The sequence below is a fragment of the Saimiri boliviensis genome, chromosome 6 (assembly GCF_048565385.1).
Source record: "Saimiri boliviensis isolate mSaiBol1 chromosome 6, mSaiBol1.pri, whole genome shotgun sequence".
Lineage (NCBI taxonomy): Eukaryota > Metazoa > Chordata > Mammalia > Primates > Cebidae > Saimiri > Saimiri boliviensis.
The window spans coordinates 36,761,122-36,779,858 of NC_133454.1; the positions used below are offsets into that span (position 1 = coordinate 36,761,122).

The following is an 18,737-nucleotide window of genomic DNA, read 5'->3' on the forward strand; positions in this document are numbered from 1 at the left end:
CCAGACTGGAGTGCATCGGTGTGATCTTGGCTCTCTGCAGCCTCCACCTCCTGGGCTCAAGTGATTTTCCTGCCCTAACCTCCTGAGTAGCTAGGATTACAGGTGTGTACTTCCACACTTGGTTTTGTATTTTTAGTAGAGATGGGGTTCCACCATGTTAGCCAAGCTGGTTTCAAACTCCTGACCTCAAGTGATCTGCTCACCTTAGCCTCCCAAAGTGCTGGGCTTATAGGCATGAGCCACTGTGCCCGGCCCAAATGTCTTGATTTGATTGTTTTCTGTGACTGTGTACTCTGCTGGACAGTGTCAGTTATTAGCCCCAAGTTCACTACCTTATTTATGGAGCTTACACTTAAAACTCCTACCGAAAACTGATTTCTTTTCAATTATTTTTTTAATTTTTAAATTTTATATTTGTATTGCTTTTCAACTAGTTGAAAACCACTCATTTTAGGTTTTAGGCTTGACGAAATTCTGAGATGGAGGGATTGTCAGAGGGAACAGGTGTGGTGAGTGTTATCAAGCATTTTCTTTTGGACATGTTAAATATTAGCCAAATGCAGTGTTGAATGGAAATCAGGGGAGAGATCCAAGCTGGAAAAAGAAATCTGAAAATCACTAATGTATAGATGGTATTTAAGTTCACTTTTGTCTATTGGATGAGATTATACAGAGAGTGAGAGTGAATTAGGTGATGAGCTCCTTTGATTCTGCAGGGTCTGCAGTGTGGTTAACAATCGTTATATCTGGGCCAGTCTCAGAAATTATTTGCTCTTGTAAGTAGACTTAATAAAACTTCCACAGTGTGTTAACTCAAACAATCCACTTGCTTTCACTGAATCCCTCTAATAAGTATATATTGCTATATTTTATATACTTGAGAAAAAAAGACTGAAATGCACATGCTTTTTCTTCAACCCTTTTTAATAAGACTCAGCAACACTTAAGTCAGTTTGTCTTTTGATAGGTAGGAGGAATGAAAATAGCAGAACAGGCTGGGTACAGTGGCTCCCCACTGTAATCCAAGCACTTTTGGAGGCTGAGGCGGGTAGATCACGAGGTCAAGAAATCCAGACCATCCTGGCCAGCATAGTGAAACCCTGTCTCTACTAAAAAATACAAAAAAATTAGCCAGATGTGGTGGTGGGGACCTGTAATCCCAGCTATTCAGGAGGCTGAGGAAGGAGAATTGCTCAAACCCGGCAGGCAAAGGTTGTAGTGAGCTGAATCATGCCACTACACTCCACCCTTGGCAACAGTATGAGACTCTGTCTCCAAAAAAAAAAAAGAAACAACAAAACACACACACACACACACACACACACACACACACACACAAACACACAATAACTGGATGTGGTGGCACATGTCTGTAGTCCTGGCTGCTTGGGAGGCTGAGGCAAGAGAATCACTTGAATCCAGAGGAGGTTGTCAGTGAGCCGAGATTGCACCACTGCACTCCAGCATGGCAGCAGAGCAAGACTCTATCTCAAAAAAAAAAAAATAAAATAAAATAAAAAAAAAAAGAGAACAAAGGGCTCTCACTAAAGGAGAAGGTAATAGGCTTTTAAGTCTAACTCTTTGGGTATGATAATGATTACAACCATTCTTATATTAGGCAGTTCTCACATTAGTATAGAGAAATACATGAGACTGGATAATTTATAAAGAAATGAGGTTTAATTGGCTTACGATTCTGCAGGCTGTACAGGAAGCATAGCAATTTTGGCTTCTGAGGAGTCCTTAGAAAACTTACAGTCATGGTGGAAGAGGAAGCAGGAACATCTTACATGGTGGAAGCTGGAGAGAGAGATAGAGAGATAGAGAGAGAGAGAGAGATGGGGGAGGGGCTACAAACTTTTTAGAACAATCATATCTCAGGAGAACTCTATTACAAGAACAGCAGCAAAGGGACAGTGCTAAGCCATTCATGAAGGATTCACCTTCATGATCCAGTCACCTCCCACTAGGCCCTACCTCCAACACCTGGGATTACAGTTGAACATGAGGTTTGGATGGGGACACAGATGCAAACCATATCACTTATTATGTACAGATATGTAGGAGCCTTCACATACAGCATTCCTTCTTCCATTAATCACGACTTAATCTTGTTCATTCTTCTTCAGGCCTCAGTTTACATAAGATGTGAGTTGGCTCAAGGTGAACACATCCATCCCTTGAACCCTCTAAAACAAGTGCTCCTTCTTAGGGTGTCCAGTACTTTTTCTTTATGGAACTTGCGATTTGTGATCATATACATGTTTGCGTTTTAGTTTATCTCTGTTACACTATATAACGTCTTCGAGCAGGACCCAAAATTATTTAACACTGCTGGTCCCAGGTGCTTAGAACAGGGATGTATGAATGCTGTGGTATTACAGTTGACTTTTCCATTCAGCCTTTGTTGCATAGATATGCTTGCACCGTTATACATCTGCTCTTTCATGGTATGGGTGTATTATGATTTACTCAATCATTTCTATGTTGATAGTCATTTATGTAGGCTGTACTGCCTTCCAAAATCACCCTTTTTAAGGCAAATTGTGCAAAAGAGAAATAGAGTCTATGTGCATGGAATTTTGGCCGTGTTAATTTAATTGCTAATGCTCTATTCTGTATAACTTACAACATTTATTTTTCCTTTGGAAAATGAACTAAATCTAAGCTATGTTTGTTGATATGAGCCTAATTTCCAGATAGATGTGTAGATACAGTTCTTCTTAGATGTGCAAAGAATTTTGAGTTAATGAGTCCAAGAAGAGAATACTTAGAAGTGACATTAAATATTAATAACTTGGTTTTTCTGTAGTTGTAAAATGCACATACCATACAATGTACCATGTTAACCATTTTTAAGTGAACAGTGCATTAGTGTTAAGTATATTCACATTATTATGGTACCAGTCTCTAGAACTTATACCATTAAACAACAGTTTCCTATCTCCTCCTCCCCACAGCTCCCGGCAGTCACCCTTCTAGTTTCTGTTCCTAGGAGTTTGACTATTCTAGATACTAGTTGTAAGTGAAATTACGTAGTATTTGTCTTTTTGTGACTAGCTTTTTTCACTTCATTTATTGTCCTCAAGATTCATTCATGTTGTAGCATGTGTCAGAATTTCTTTCCTTTTCAAGGCTGAATAATATTCCATTGTATGTGTACATTATATTTTGCTTATTTATCCATGGAGGGACTCTTGGATTGCTTCTACCTTTTAATTATTATGAATAATGCTGCTATGAATATGGGCATACAAATATATCTTCAAGACCCTGATTTCAATTCTTTTGGATACAACCCAGAAGTAGTATTGTTGGATCATATGGTAATTCTATTTTTAATTTTTTGAGGGACTGCCATTCTGTTTTCCATAGTGACTGCGCTGTTTTACAGTCCTACTAACGAGTGCAAGTGTTCCAGTTCTCTACACCCTCACTAACACTTGTTTTTTGTTTGTTTGTTTGTTTGATAGTAGCCATCCTAACGGTTATGACAACTTTGGGGTTTAATTTTGTTCTTATATGCTGTATATCCATAAATTCACCAGATTAACAGAAGGTGAATATTTTAAAGTAACAGGAAATATTGACTATTTCAATACACTGATGCTAGAGCATGCTTTGTGATAGGGCAAATATTGTCAAAACATCAAACTTTTTTTATTGTGTTTTTTTTTTTTTTTTGAGATGGAGTCTCACGTTGTTGCCCAGTCTGGAGTACAATGGCATGACCTCGGCTCACTGCAATCTCTGCCTCCCGGTTTCAAGCGATTATCCTGTCTCAGCCTCCCTAGTAGCTGAGACTACAGGTGCCTGCCACCACGCCTGGCTGATTTTTCTATTTTTAGTAGAGATGGAGTTTCACCGTATTGGCCAGGTGGGTCTCAAAATCCTGACCTTGTGATTCGCCCACCTTGGTCTCCTAAAGTTCTGGGATTTCAGGCATGAGACACCATGCCAGGTCTTCACTGTGCATTTTAAGATACTTAATTATTAAGAATGATGATCATTGTGTAATCAGACTAATATAAAGTATGTTTTTACATTGAATAATTTAGTCATTAAAAGTTTCATTATTTTAATTGGCAACAGCTAGGTAACAATAATTTCCTTTGCCTTTTATTCTTTTCAGGCAATGTTTTAAGAGGTTTTGCTGCCAGCCTCAAAAAAGCAGGCTATAAAAATGAGAATAGCTTGATATTTCCATGGCGAACTTCCTGTTGTTGTTTTAACTGGAGCTTGGATGGGGATGAGAAAGACCACATTGGAATATGGTAAAGCTTGGAATCTGGGCAGCTTTGTGGGGTCTGCTCATGGCCTGATTAGCCATGTAGTACAAGTAGAAAGATCGTCTTGGATCAAAAGGAGGATAAGCGTATGGGAAATAACCATTAGAAGCCACTGGCAGAGTTCCAAACAGCTAATGTCTTAGGAAGCCTGTCTCATCAGAGGTGAATCAGGCTTTGGATGGGGACGTGAGGGCTGACACTCCGGAATACAGTATATTTACAGTCAGAGGACAGGGGAATTCTCCACCCAGCACTGTTGACATTTTAGCAGGGTGCTTTCCTATTCCAGAAGACTAGTTCATGCATTGTGGGAAATTTAGGAGAATCCCTGTACTCTACCCACGAAATGCCAGTAGCAGACCAATAGTCTTGCCCTCCCCCTAGTTGCCACAACCCAACATGTCTCCAGACATTGCCAGGTATGTCCGTTTGAAATCCACTGGAGTGACATGTCTAGTGTATCTAATAGGTATCCCTCAGCGTTATCTGACTTATAATTAGTTCGGGGTACTTAGTAGTCTTATCGACTAGACTGAAGATCTCTAAAGATGGGGGACATCTTTTCTTTATTCTTTTTAGTGCCTAACCTTGTCTCTTTATGTAGTTGAAGCTCAGGAAATGGTTGTTGAATTGAATTCAGATGAAGTATTGTGCAAGTATAATCTTCTCCAATTTGAGTATGTTTCATGAACTCAAATAGATTGTACACATTTGTATAATAATTAATGTTGCTTAACCCCTTCCTGTATGCCAGACATTACACTAAGCTTCTTACATGAATGTTGTCATTTAATCCTCAGAGCCACTGCACGAGATGACTTTTCTTATCCCAATTTTGTAGATGAAAGAATTGAAGCCTACCCATTAATGTCCACAGGTAGCAGAACTGAAAGTCCAACAACCATTCAGAAGTGCAGCTTTTAACTTCACAGAAGATTACTTACTGAGCTGTCTCCATACACAACCATCCACAGGGCATTACGTGAGGTGGTGGTGATGATACTGATAGTTCATCAAACCAGGATAGTAAGTCTGTCAGAATGCTATCAGAGTTTTAGTTTGGCAGATCAAGGACTTTTATTTCTACCGATTGCTTTTGTGAAACAGTAATTTTGTAAATTGCAAACCATTCATATTGGCTCCAATAGTCTGAGACCAGATCTAGCATAGTAAAGCAAAGGAAGGCAATTATGCTGCCTGAAGGAGGCTAGCAATGCCTGCTGACCTACCCATTGATGTGTGTCCCCCTCGTCCTTCCATCCTGCTTCCTCTCAAGTTATCTCGTTCATCTTCTTTAACTTTGTTAGCTTCTTTGCCTAGTCCAGCATGTATAAATGCAATCACCCACTGACCCATTATTCTCCCATTATCATTGCCATCTGGTAGCCTCTGTGCCATGATAGATAAGATGGACAAATGTGTAAGACAAGGGTCCATTTTTCAGGTGCTGAGTTACTGATGGAGATGCACGTGAATAACCTCAGTGATGCGGGATGTGATGGGTGCTAGAAGAGGCACACAGGCAGAGTGTTACCCAAGTTTAAAGGAGGGAGGAGTTACTTCTAGCTGGAGGAATTTGGAAAGAGATAGTGGGCCAGGTACAGTGGCTCATGCCTGTCATCCCAGCACTTTGGGAGGCTGAGGCCAAGAAATCAAGATCAGCCTGGCCAACATGGTGAAACTCTCTACAAAAATATAGAAATTAGCTGGGCAAGGTGGCATTCGCCTGTAGTCCCAGCTACTCGGGAGGCTGAGGCAGGAGAATCGCTTGAACCCGGGAGACCGAGGTTGCAGTGAGCCGAGATCATGCCACTATACTCCAGCCTGGCAACAGAGTGAGACTCCATCTCAAAACAAAACAAAACAAAACAAAAAAGATGATGGAGGATATGGCCTCTGCTATCAGCTCTGAAGTGATATATGCCAATGACTGCAGAAGGGTAAGAAAGGGAGAGGAGGGAAGGAAATGCCAGGAAGAAAAGACTGTTCAGCTGAGCTGGATGTTCCTGGAGTGTGTATTGGAGATTGCATTCATCCGTAAGGACAACTTACATGTTTTTATATCAATCAGAGCTTGTTTGTAAGCAGAGAAATGCAAAGCATACTGAAACCTTCTATCTGATTCAAAGTGCTATGATTTTTTTGGTTTATGGAAAGCTGTTGTCTGATCTAAGAAAGTTCAGCCTTGACAGGTGGGTAAGATTTCAGCCAGATGATAAAGAAGTAGAGATGGCATTCTCATAGAAGGAAGACACGAGCAAATGTAGGGAGATTAAAAAAAAAAAAAAAAACATGGATGGCTATAGTAGGGAAAAACAATGGGTTATGTAGAAGAGCAGAAGAAAAAAAAATCATCTAGTGAAAAACTTGGAAACCAGTTTAAAGGGTTTGAGCATAGTTCAGCAAGCAGCAGAACTTTAATGAGTATTTTTGGTGTTACATGATCGGAGCTGGGGGACTGGATTGTCACTCCCTAAACAGCAGGACTTTGATTCATTTTTGCATTCACAGATCATAGCAGTGGACCTGTATGAATAGAGGTATACTGAATGAATGAATTTTATTGTTAGTATTTAGAACAGCTCATAGGAGAAGTCCACAGGCAAGTGAGGTTAGTTAGACAGCTATTTTATTAATGCTGGGAAGAAATTATGGCTCCTAAATGATAACTCTACTAGTGGAGCTGGAGAGAAGGGGATGTCAGCAAGTGGTGAGAGTGGTCAGTGAAAATGAAATGGCAGGGACAAGAACTGATGGTATTCACTCCAGGGCAGAGGAAAGGGAAGAGGTAGATGAAGTTTGTAGGTTACCAAGTGAATATCAGTGCATGTGAAGGAAAGAATGAACTGCAGATGGTAGGGAATTTGCTGAGTTTAGCTTGCAGTGATGTAGGAGAGGTAACATAGTGATTAAGAGCACAGAATATGAAATTTGTGCATCTTGAATCTGCTTCTCATTAGCTGTTTTATCACTTAATATTTTTGTTTCAGTTTGCCCATTTGAGATAGGAGGATAATAATAGGACCATTGTAAGGTTACTATGATGCTTACCTAAACTAATATTTGTAAAGCTCTTAGAACAGTGCTCGCCAAATAAGAACCACACAATTATATGTTAAATAAAATCAAATTATTAGAGAGCTTTCCAAATCTGTATCCAAATACAGAATAATGAAGGGGATCAAGATGAGAACGTGAGTGGCTTGTGAGGCACTTGTTTTCCCTCCCTGATATTTAGGAGTTCTTGATTTAAGAATATTCATTTTGAGTTCAGTAGCATAGTATTTCTTTTTTCGTCCTTGGCATTTCCCATTTCATTTTGGATATTTTTGGAAATTTCTATGTGATTTCTCAGATTTTCATTTGATAATTTTTGGTTCAGGATCTTAGCCAGTTAGTATGCCATAGTGCTTGGAAGCAGTATATATGAAAAGGTTAAGCCTCAATAAAGTCTTTGGTTTCATGTTCCATCAGTGGTTCCCAGGCAGCTCCTGCTAATTACTAAAGGAGTGTGCTTCTGTCTCCCTTTCTCTAGTTTCATAGCTGTCCCTTTTTTGGTTTGATGACACCACTTGGACTTCTACTTTAAGACTACTATTGAGGTTATTGAGTAGTTCTGAACCGGTGCGAGTTGGGGGGGGAGTTGCCAGTAAGCCAAAAACCAGTGAAGACTGAAGTCCCCATATAATGTTCTTAGGGTTTTTGGAGGCTACCATGGCTATATTTGATTAACGATGTTAATTGGAGAACATTGGTCTCATTAGTAGAGGGACTCCAGAATGTTCTTTGCTGCCATTTGGAAAGTTACTGAGAGAAAAAGAAGGCATCTGTTCAAATTTCCCTGGACAGTTTTAAAGAGCCTTTAAAAAGATTAAAGAAACTTTAACTCCAGTCATTCTTTAAAAAGATGGAGAATATTGTTAAGTAAGGTTTATTATCAGTTTACGCTAAGTCAAATTTATGATATTGCTGAGTAATATTTTCATATTATTTTAATCCCTCCATGCTCTGTAATAGTACACCAGGACCTGTTTGTTTGTGTATTTATACATCTCTATATAAACAGATATTTGGCATTTGGAGCACAGTTTGACTTTTTTCAGTAACTATAGAGGCTTAGAGTAGTTTTAGTTTGTTTTGTTTAATGTATTGTTGGTTACATTTTCAGTCTTTAAATATGAATGCAACTGTTCAAAGTAATGGAAAAATAAGGTTCATTTCATGATTTTCAGTAATAACTTTGCAACAAATGGAAAGACTGGAAATTTTTTAAGATAAAAATTCTACTTTTTTTTTTTTTTGTGGAGACGGAGTTTCGCTCTTGTTACCCAGGCTGGAGTGCAATGGCGCGATCTCAGCTCATCGCAACCTCCACCTCCTGGGTTCAGGCAATTCTCCTGCCTCAGCCTCCTGAGTAGCTGGGATTACAGGCACATGCCACCATGCCCAGCGAATTTTTTGTACTTTTAGTAGAGATGGGGTTTCACCATGTTGACCAGGATGGTCTCGATCTCTTGACCTCGTGATCCACCCGCCTCGGTCTCCCAAAGTACTGGGATTACAGGTGTGAGCCACTGTGTCCGGCCCAAACTTCTACTTTAAAAAAAAAAAATAGCTGTTGCTCATCATGTTTTTCATTTGTTTTTGTTTTCTTTTTTAGTACTTCCCTTTCCAGCTCTCTGGCTGTCTGGGGAGATATGAGAAAAGGTGTTTGGACCTTAGCCTTGGAGTGAGGCTTACAATCTAGTTAGACAGAAAAGCCTATTATAAACCTGAAGCATTTCAAAAACATGGACTTGTTGAATTGTGTTGAGCCCCAGGTAAATATAAAAGGAGATGGAGAGAGATGATTATGAACTGAAGTAACAAGCCTTTGTGGTGACCAGGACCAGATAGAATTCTAGTTTGGAAAGAGAGAGTAAATTCTAGGGCCCTAATATTTGAAGGTGGGAGGAGCATTCTGAGCCAGAGAAGACCTGAGGTGAGCCTGAGCTGAGGAAATAGGAAAGTGTGGCTAGAGTGAGGCTTCTTTGTTACATAGTTTGGAAATGCCCTTTGCCTTCTTTAGAAGGAAGCGAGTTGAGTTTCCAGATCATCAAGTTTTAAGTATGCTGTTGGGGGCAGTAGAGGAGCCTGATGTTGGCAGCATGTTCAAAATGACGAAAGAATCATCCCATTGTTCTATCAGTGGGAGTAAAATGTGGCTGTGAAACATCCCTGTATGCTTGGGCAAGCTATCTTCCTCCTTTCCTCCCGATAGCCTACCCCATTCCCACCACACACACACACAAAAGTAAAAGGCAAAGGTAAGAGAAAAAGAAAACCAAGAAAGCATCAGACATCTCTCTTCCCTCTTACTGCCACCTTTTAATTGTATTTAGTTATTTTCTTCACTGTCTTACTTTTTTGCCTTTTCCTTTACTGTATTTATATTTCTTTTCCTTCCAATGCAGTTTGAAGCTATACTTTATTATGACAACTGAAACAGCTTAGACAGTGTGTTTGTGTATTCATTCTTATTTTACTTAAATCTGAACCACATTTCTTCCGTGGTAAGTGATGGGCTTGTTGCTAATGACTCGTGATTTAAATCATTTCCAGAGCAAGAACTGTACTTTTCTTTTGATTTCGTCATCTAGACAGAATACTGCTGCTGATGGAGAATATCCAGTGACTGTCCTTATGGTAAAGATAAATGTATGGGTAAAATACTGTGACGTTTCACCTTGTGACTATGAGAGAATCCTTCCATAGGACCTAGGTAGGGCCAAGATCTCTATAGGGTGGTATTTGACACCTTTTGAGTTAAAGGTAGGCATTTTAGTACTTGTCTAAAACACAAATATTTTTAATAATTTCATTCCAGAATAAAATTTGGAATTTTGTTAAAGCATAACCTTAATTTGTTATGAATTTATTTATAGATTTTAGAGTGTATCTTTAGACTAACTTAAGAATTTCTCATGGTTCACTATTTTTCAGCATTAAAAAAATTAGTTTTCTGTCACTAGTGCCCAAATGAGTTTCTGTTGAATAGGTGGTGAATTATAGGTGTGGATGGTGGTTGGTAGGTGGGTACATCAGGTTCTGGTCTCTTTCTGTAATAGTAATATACAAAATGGATTACTGTTTTTTTCACTGTTATTTTCTACCGCTCTGCTGCTTTCTTGTAGAAAACATTGGTAAACTGGATCTTGCTTTCAAATTTCCTTCTGAAAACTCTTCATCCTTCATTTTTCTCAGCCATGGTGGGGACGATTGAATTATTTCTACGCTATTTGTGGACTGCAGTGATTTCATCTGAAAGACTTCCAGATGCTTTGAGAGTAGTGATATTCTATCATTATAGAGTGCTTTGCTCCGTGCCCGTGTGAACTGTGTGGTCCTGTTCTATAGTGTATGCACTTTGATTGTTACTCTTTTTTCCCCACAGAGTGGAAAATTTTGCAGTTCAAAAAGGTAATTACTTATGACCAAAGGGTGGGAGACATCTTTAGATGATTTAGTAGCAACAGAAACTAACCCCCGAGAATGAACACATTTACTCATGTATAACAGCCCATAATGCAAATACTGGAAATTTGCTTTGTTGGCCAAAAATGAGAAGGTTAAGGATGATTTTAGAAGTGGAGTGCTTTCTGGTACACTCATGTGACAGAGGAGCCTGCCGCCCAGACAGGTGACAGGCATACAGCTGGCGGGAGTAGCAGCCGTGACCAGAACCTCTAGTTTTCCCACTCTTTCACTCTGGCTGATCTCCACCCTGTATTCTACTGTCTCAAAGCTCTTTTTTTTTCCCAGCAAACATTACAGGGTCAAATTCAATTTAGAAATGAAACTGGAGAAGCCCAGACAATTGACAGGTTCCCACTGAAATCTTTTTGATGAAGAAAGAACTAGAAATCAGCGTATTTCTTTTAGGTCTAGGAGCACCATTTGCTTCGTTTAATTTGGTCTGCTTAGCGTAAGATGGGGCCCTGAAAGACAGCTTGTGGGACTGCCTGTTTTAATCTACTTTATTTTCCTGAGGATGGTGGACTACCTCTTGCTCCACTGCTGCCTCTGGAAAGCGATGTTTCAGAGATTTTTTAGTAACTAGACTTGGTGTAGAAATCATGTGATATAGATGTTTTTCTTTAGTTGGCTTCCCTCCATCAAATTTATGTGATTGAGAAACTAAGACCACATATGACTCAGTTTTATATTACAGAGTCTGTGTCTGGTTGAGGCCGGTAATTCCCTAGTGTGTTAATTGGCCAAAACATCCAATTCACCAATTTAATCCAAGTATTACTAGAGGGAATATTTTCTTTGGAGTTCTCTGCTGGCCCTTGAACTAAGCTACAACAGCAAAGTCTGAGATAGTTTTTTAACTGGAAAAAGCCTCTGTTTTATTAACTCTTAACTCATGGAATTATGAAGACTGTCAATATAAAAAAATAGAGATTATTAGGTTATCAAATGTAAACAATTATTTATATTTCTTTATAAGTAATGACCTCCTCTGAAAAGCTCTTATGATGAGGTCATCAGTAAAAACAAGGCATTGCCTCTAATGAAAATCATTTTTACCCCCCCAACCCCTCCTACATTTAAAGGTTATGTCATTATTGAGGATATTTGAAAAGAATGTGCTATTCTGACAGAGATTTCAAAAGTAAAATTATAAAACAAAGATTTTCAGTCAAGTAGAGCATTGCTAAAAAAAATAAGGGCATCATTTGGCCGTGAATTTAACCATGAGTTTATTAGAATAATTAGGTTCTAATTAAGACAGTGTTTGTGCTTTTGCAGACTAAGCATATCTGATTGCACATGCATATCCCCCACCCACTGGCAGCATGTGGGGAGGTAGCCTTTGGAAGTAAAACTGTAGGACTGTTTGTCAGAAGTTTCCCAGGGTAGCATAGAGTTAGTATTCAATAGCTTGATGGCCACATCTTTTCTGCACATGCTTACATAGATTGTGTGGTCTGCCCTTGGACTTATTTTTAAGCTAAAGTTTAATGATGCTTGCCTTAAGGTTGCCCTCACTGTTTTTCAGTCGTAGACACTAATGACTGAAGTCCTTTCCACTAGAAAGGGATGACAGGAGAGGTTAAGAGAAACAGTTGAGAAATGAGAAAGAACGAAAAGAAAGTCATTAAAATTTCACAGGATCAATGCATAGAGATTATTGTACTAGCTTCTACACTGGAGTCCTGAATACGGATCTAGGAAGCACATGAATTCAATAACTAGTTGTGCGCGTGATGTATGATGATGACTTTTTGTCAAAATCTTCATGAGCCGGGAAATTCAGCGTAGTATAGTGAAAAAATGTAGGGCTTACATTACTCTAGTTTAGACTCTGTGCCTAATCGACTATACATCATCATAGATGACAGATTTAATCATGGGTCCATGCTCCAAACATCGGGGTTACAATCATTCCCTCCCTACTTCGTAAGTTATGTATAAACTTATGTCTGTGAAAGCAGTTTGACATCCAAGTTTTGAATAACCTTACCTCTATTACTATACATTTTGCCTGATTTTGTAATCATTGCTTACTGGTTCCTTTCCCATTCTAAGCTGTAGACTCCTTGAAGCTGTATCACTTGTCTCAGAATCCTTAGCACATAGCACAGCTGGGCTGAATAATTATGATGAGTGAATGCTTGTATAAGCAAATTAATAGACAAAGGAGGATGGTTAACAATATTGGGAGTATGGTACATTAGTCACAAGGAATAACATCGTAACTCTGAAATAGTAATAGCAGTGGAAGTGGTTGTTAGAAAAATTTTACAGCATCATTTTCATTGATAGAATTAAAAATGAGTAGCTCCTAGAAATTTGAAATGCCTTAATCCACTGGCATAGACTACCCATTCTTGTTTAATAATTAGATAATGTAAATGCTTTCAGGTTTTAAAGATTATATTGTCCTTATGTTATGTTCTGTGTTTATTTCTCTTACTATACCTTGTTTCTGATTCAGTTGGGTGTGATTTCCATAACATTGTTTTTTTAATGAGAAGAGGCCATACTGATTTAATAATATAAAGAGTTAAACATAACTTCATAGGGCAGTTGAAAATACTGCATTTAGCATTAGGAAAATGTTAACTTTGAAATCTTTAGTGTCATTAAATAAAGTGTTTTGTTTATATCGGCCATCTTAATAAAAACAACACAATTTTTATACCAGAATAAGCACTTTTACCATTCATTTAATGCTTAATTTGTACATGAAGAATATTTGGGTATTGGCATCTGGCGTGTGTTATCTTGGAGTAGAGAAAACATGAATGGGGACTTTTTCTACTCCAATACTGTCTTGGCTGTATGTGCAGTTTGTTTTGCAGGGATGAGATGACTCTGTAGTGTATATATTATGGAGGATGTTCCTTAAATCTGCTTCAAAGTGCCACTCCCAGATTTCTTCTTCTGTTTTTCATTCTTTGACTGCAGCCTTTACAAGTCCAGCTGGTGTGGGCATGTACCCACATTCAATGTGCATGTATTCTGTGGCTCCAATTTAGGCAGCTATTTTTGAAATGTAATCTTTTATGTTTATTTATTTATTTGGAAACGCTCAGCATTGCTAGAATGGGTGAGGAAAACCATGCCGTGGCTAAGTTCCATGGCTTTCAGATGTTGTATGTCAGTAGAGTTTTAGATGTGTTCCTCAGAAGCTTATACCCAGGGTTCATGAGTCCAGGTGGTAGACGAGTTATTTTTTATTCTAGTTGGTAAATGCTGCTTCTTCCCCCCCCCTTTTCTTTTTCCTTTCCTGCTCTTCCTCATACCTCCCCTCACTTCTCCTTGAGAGTGTAACTTTGAAGGATTCCACCTAACCTTTATTCCAGTATTTTAATAATTTCTGGGCAAAGCATTTTAAGAAAATACTTCTGTGGCTTGGTGTGGAATATATCCTATAATTTCCTGCTGGGGAAACACATGAATGAGATGGCTATTGAACGTGTATGTTATCCATTTTGTGGCTTTTCTGTAGTTTAAGTTTTAAATCCTATACTGACTATCCCTGCAACTCAGGATGCTTCTGAATTTTTTTAGAGGTTTATACTATGGATACCCAAAGTAGCCTTAATATTATCCTAGGGACAATATCATTATAAAATTACTTGATACATTTCAAGACTAAATAGATGTAACTTTGGGTAATTTTTATCTTTCTCTGATGTACCATAATTTAAATTTATTGTCATTACATTTAGGTAACGTGAATTTATCTAGACCTTACCAGTTCTTGAATATCAGTGTAGTTATATTAACAGTAATAGTTCATGTTTTACTTGCTTACTACACCAATTTTTAGATTGCAAGATCTCTAGACCCCCAAATTTCCTATTTTTACTTGGTAATTTTAGGGGCTCCTCAGGGACTGTCTCACCCTCCTTAAGAAACCCTTCCTACTCATGTCACCTCTGTCTCTCTAAGATATATAAGTCTTTCTTCTGCTCAGCTGGGAAAAAAATATTTTGCCGTTGGTGTTCCGTATAGAATTGAGTTACCAGATCAAGCTAGAGATTTTCGAAGGGAGTTTATAAAATTTAATTACACAATTCTTTAACATGGATTTAAAAAAGGAGGATGGCTACGGGGAAAGGATTTTGTGAGAAGGATTTTTTGGATAAGCTTTGTTGTGAGCCTTGTATATATTTTTCTTTTTTTTTAGATGGAGTCTTGCTCTTTTGCCCAGGCTAGAGTGCAGTGGCATGATCTCAGCTCACTGCAACCTCCATCTCCAGGGTTCAAGTGATTCTCCTGCCTCAGCCTCCTGAGTAGCTGGGATTACAGACACTTGCCATCATGCCTGGCTAATTTTTGTATTTTTAGTAGAGATGGGGTTTCACCATGTTGGCCAGGCTGGTCTCAAACTCCTGACTTCAAGTGATTGACCCTCCTTGGCCTCCCAAAGTGCTAGGATTATAGGCATCGTGCCCAGCTGAGCCTTATGTCTTTACATAGAGTGATGAGGCCTTTAGTGGAATCACGTGGAAAACACCACATGATTTTCCTGTAGTTATGGGGGCACAGTGATCTGGTACCTACCTCATAGCTGTGAAGCTGATATGACCTTGTGGCATGTGGGGAAGACAGCAGAACCTGTAGTGAGTGGCTACATTCCTAACTGATGGCATGCCAAAGGTGCATGGATTCCCAAGGACCTGTTGGGGAACTCACAGTGGCAGTGTTTACCTGGGGTCATTTTCTAAAGGGATAATTTCAGTAGGATAGGGAACGTCATCAGTATGAGGCTGTGGGGATTACAACGGGTGATGGAAGCTGAGGGGTAGGGTGTGGCTAGCTGCACTGCCCACACTGGCGAAGTCATCATGGCACCATGAACCTCAACTATGACACAGAAGTCCTAGTCCAGGGGCCCACTAAGGAAGTGAGTCTCCAAGAACTTGTGAATATAATACTCACAAGAGAGAGCTGGCTCTAGCCATCTCCTTGGCCAGAGAAAAAGAATCTTTAAGTGTCAAGCAGGAACTGGCCTTCACTGAGCTCCACCGTGATCTTGGAACTGGCTAGTAACAGAAAATGAGATACATGGAAAAGCAAAAGTCAACTCAAATCTACCCTCTCCAAAACAGATTCTCTCTTTCACCACATGGGGGTGGGTGGGTAAGACATTTGGAGGCTTTTTATTTCATAAATGTTCAGGGAAGTCTCAGGGACTGCCCACAATCTCATGCCTGCCAGCAGGTGAAGAATTGCTGTCTATCACTGAGCAGATAACAATGGGAGGTAAAAGTCATGGCTCTTAACATTCCAGGGCTCCTGCTGTTGAGAGTGCTTTGCTTTGTTTAACACTATCAGTTCCCCAAGTGGTCTCACTTGGCCAGTGCTGATTTGTAGTCAGTGGCAAATCATGAGGGTAATCCTTTTCTCTCTTTTGTGTTACACCCTTTAGAAGGATTCTCCCTAATTTAAAAAATAAATAAATAAATAAATAAATAAATAAATTAATTCTTAGTGTTTTGCAAAGTTCAGGGGAAAAACTTCTATGGTTTTACTCAGAACTTTCTTTACTTCTAGCCTTCAGAGCTGATCCAGGGACAGATTTGAGAAATTGCTGCTATACAAGCTGTGCTCACCTCTGTTCTCTGATGACTGAGGCTTGTTTGTTCAAGGAGACTAACTCATTGTCTCTGACTATGCTTCTGTGAAATAGCAGTGCAGTTTACCAGATATGCTCAAATATGTGTGGAACCCCGGTGCTGGTTTCAACCTGAGCAAGGTACCAGGAACCATTATAAATAAGCACACATTAGGGTGTCAGAGCTGCCTAGATACACCTGCAGAACTCTCTGATTCAACATACATGACTTTAAGGGGGAAAGGGTCTACCTACTATTAATTGTTAAAATATACTGCTTTTCTGTTTCTTTTTTTTTTCTTTTTTTTTTTTTTTCTTTGAGACAAGGTCTTGCTCTGTCACCCAGGCTGGAGTGCAGTGGCATTATCCTAGCTAACTGCAGCCTCAAACACCTGTGCTCAAGCGATACTCCCTCCTTGGCCTCCCACAATGCTGTGATTACAGGTGGAAGCCACCATGCTTGGCCTTCCACACCATTTTGTCAATGTGTAAAGTGAGGCCCAACAGTTGCGACATACCCAGTATGCACAGCTAGTGAATATTATAGCAAGCAAAGTAATTTTGCACGTTTGGCTGCAAGTGACACAAAACACAACAGTGGCTTGAATCATTACTGCGTTTATAGTCCTTCTGCAAGGAGGAATCTGGAAATAGGCAGCCAGGGGTGATGCCTCCAGGAGTGCAGGCTCCTTTGTCTCCTTTCCTGCCATCCTTAGTCTGTGGCCCTTATCCTCATGCTTGTCACAGCACAAACATGGCTTTGTGGCAGTTGTACTTTCTGGCATCAGGTTCATGTTCCAGCAGGACGAACAGTAGCTTGTGAGGGAAAAAGTCAGTTTATTCCTCTTAAAAAGGTTTCCAAGAAACCTCCCCAAGTTATTTCTGCCATCTCAGGACCAGTCATAATTAGAATCAGGGCTGGAGACATATTTTAACTGGACACATTGGCAGCTCTAGTAGTGCTGACCAGGGTATGCACAGAATCTTGTTAGCTTTAAGGGCACTACCCACTTGACTGTGATACAGACAATTCCTCCTCAGTGGCTCCCCCTCTGCCCCTAGTGTGGCCAGTGACTGCCAGATTGTTCAGTGATATAAATTACCCTTTTTCATGTTGTGTCTGCACATAATAAACTTCAATTTTGGCATTTTCCAATGGTTAATGATTTCTTTATCTGTTTACAGTTGTATGCTATTTTCCCCCTTGTTGTCTGATTGGTGATTATTATAAATTGTTTCTAAGATCTTCTGATTACCCAGGTATTCCTCAATGATAAATCACATGAATAAAATCAGCTAGTTCCTCACTTTGAAGTTTATTTTTAACAAAATTGATCCAATACAGACTCTGAAGATGATTGCAAGTTCTGGAGTTCATACTTTGACGGCATTAGCAAGGACAAAATTCTGATCAAAGCTGCGTACTTTGGATTCTCCAACGGTGTGTTTGTATATTCTAGATATATGTTCTCTAGGACAGTAGAATAACAATAAAAACAGTATTAATAGGATGTTAGTAAGGGCTCAAAAGTTAGAAGGTTCTTCTACGGTCTCATTACTTTGAAAACCCCTTGGTTTAGTAACTTTTATTTTTGTACTACAATATATCTCAGTTTTAAATATTACACATGCACATGCTTCACCAAGAGGAATGTATTTCCCAAGCTTGACAAGCCTTATACTGAACGCTCTTTGGAAGACACTGTCCATGAGGCAGCAACAAATTGCCTCAGTAAATAAAAATACCAATTTGACAATAGCAATTTGGAAAAGGATACCATGCCACTTAAGATTCATACTGGCAACCTGTGACTGTAATGTTTTGTTGAATGTTTTGTTGGCTGCTGTAATATGGAGATCACGCGCTCTCTTTCTTGTTCTTAGTTCTGCTGAGAACAGAATGATTGCTTCTCAGTGTTGACTGTGGAGCAGCAGTGTCAGCCTCACCTGAGCACTCGTTAGATATGCATCATGTCAGGCTTGCTGCGGAGCCACTGAGCCAGAGCCTGCGGTGTTGCAACACCTTCAGGTGTTTCTTGTGTGCATGAAAGTCGGAGAACCCCTGATGTAGAAAATAACATCTCAACTCCGCTGTGATGCCAACATTCTTGTCAGATTGTTGCTGGGGTAGGATTTCAGCTTTTTGTGAACAGAGAATGAACCAATTACCTACTTGGTCTAGTGTCAAGTATAATAGTAATATCATAGAGTAAACTGTCCTCTGGCACTATTGTGAGATGGTGTATAGGCGAACAGTTTGTCAGCTCGGGCTAGGTCAGTAGCCTGCTTTGAGAAACCTTGGTGGGCACCGCAGGTTACTATTTCAGAACCAA

At 39.4% G+C, this 18,737-nt stretch overlaps 1 protein-coding gene and 1 long non-coding RNA gene across 5 annotated transcripts in view; both read left to right on the forward strand.

The window, feature by feature from the left end:
• Positions 1 to 18,737, forward strand: part of ARHGAP42 (Rho GTPase activating protein 42) — a 303,129-nt gene that overhangs the window by 121,203 nt on the left and 163,189 nt on the right. The window lies entirely within an intron of this gene.
• Positions 4,160 to 17,735, forward strand: LOC141584813 (uncharacterized). The gene is made up of 2 exons (XR_012518011.1): positions 4,160 to 4,274; positions 5,167 to 17,735. It is a non-coding gene; the product is annotated as an uncharacterized LOC141584813 (long non-coding RNA).